Source organism: Sinocyclocheilus rhinocerous, unplaced genomic scaffold (genome assembly GCF_001515625.1).
Source record: "Sinocyclocheilus rhinocerous isolate Xijiao unplaced genomic scaffold, SAMN03320098_v1.1 scaffold1115, whole genome shotgun sequence".
Lineage (NCBI taxonomy): Eukaryota > Metazoa > Chordata > Actinopteri > Cypriniformes > Cyprinidae > Sinocyclocheilus > Sinocyclocheilus rhinocerous.
In genome coordinates this window covers 1,154,841-1,156,357 of record NW_015658514.1, presented here as the reverse complement: position 1 = coordinate 1,156,357, position 1,517 = coordinate 1,154,841, and the positions used below count along the sequence as shown (strand labels likewise).

The 1,517-nt window shown below is 33.4% G+C and overlaps 1 protein-coding gene across 4 annotated transcripts in view; it reads right to left on the bottom strand.

Moving 5' to 3' along the window:
• Positions 1 to 652: 652 nt before the first annotated feature.
• The window catches only part of LOC107722379 (lymphocyte-specific protein 1-like), an 18,392-nt gene continuing 17,527 nt past the window's right edge, over positions 653 to 1,517 (bottom strand). For all 4 annotated transcript variants that reach the window (XM_016530721.1, XM_016530723.1, XM_016530724.1 and 1 more), the window contains one exon: positions 653 to 1,047. The gene's annotated coding sequence lies outside the window, so the exon portion shown is untranslated. The remainder of the gene's footprint in view (positions 1,048 to 1,517) is intronic.

The window sequence follows — 1,517 nt, the reverse complement described above, 5'->3', positions numbered from 1 at the left end:
GTAAAGTTGGATGATTATTTGTACACGTCTTTGTTGTTGTCCACAATAGCGATTCTGTGTGGAGCACGTTTGACCACAGCAAGAATACGCTGTAAACAAAAAAATTAATAAAATCAACAGTAATCAACAGTGCCTGAAGTGTGTACACCAATCAGTGAAATGAAAACTATCTTAAGTGTAAGTGTATTTTACTGATTTGATTCAATCGAACCAAACAAGACAGGTGTGAATACACCCTAAAATTAAATGTGCTTTTACATACACTGTAACTTCACTTCTTTTTGCTGGTTCAGCTGATAATATTTCAAAGTTTGTAACTTTATAAAGGCAAATAATATGGTTGCTTTTTGTTTTGAAAGACAAACAAATTCTTTTTAGTGTTGTTTTACCTTTAGTAGGGATGTATCTCTAACATCCATACCTAAATCTACACTCATGCAAAGCATATCAACAGACTTTGACAGACATGTTAACAATATTACCATAGCACACCAATTCCGTGTGGTCTTCAAAAGAGCTGTAGCATTTGTAAATGCATGCAAAGATAGCTAAGGAGAAACAGACTTTTGATAACCTAACGCATGCACCGGGATTCAGGTGAAGTGGAAACCCCCTGCTTGGTTACAGCTCACTGGCTGTCAGAGCGAAAAATCAATACAGTGGCTCTCCAGTAGCAGGATTGGACACCAATGATTTAAGGTTTGACACATAAATGAGATGTTATAAAAGTAACTAAAAACCCCACTATCATTTTTTCCATTATTAAAACAGCACCTTTGTTTCCAAATATTTATCTTGTCACAATAATTTCTGTCAATTGTACTTGATTATACGAGTTTTTAAAGTTTCAAATTGATTTGTTTTCATCAGTTAAATCATTTAAAGTGTCTGTGGCTTTGGCATCACTTTGATTTTACTTAAAATGTACGGCAGCAATTAAAACAAGTTTTCAATATTAGTGGGTTTAAATTTTGTACAGTGCAATAACTGAAGGACAATGATCACATCAGCATCCCATCTTCAGACATCTTTGTGATTAGCAGCCAGCTAAATAGAGAGAGAAAACATCATTTTAAAACATTTACAACAGACATCATAAATCCCATAAAGTGAGACATAAATATACATATAATTACTTATTTAATTAATTTGTATTTATTTTTTTGCAACTTCGAAAAATCATGTTACAATGTATATGTATAATCCCAATTAATGGAATCCAGTTGTTTGAATTTTTTAATAATGAAGTGAAATTCACAGTTTGTATGGAAAAAGAGAGATCAAGTTTAAATACAAAGTTAGCATTCAGTCTGAACTGAAGTTTTATTTTTAATACTAAGAGAGTGTAATGTGCGCACATCCAAAAACTTTGGGCAGGTGCTCGATCATATGAAACCCTTCACAGTCAATAAACAAAAATCGGCACATTGCCACTACTGCTCTCAAAAATGTATAAAATCACAACGTTTCGATCCTAAGGTCTTCGTCAGGCAAAACGACCTCAGGGACGAAACGTT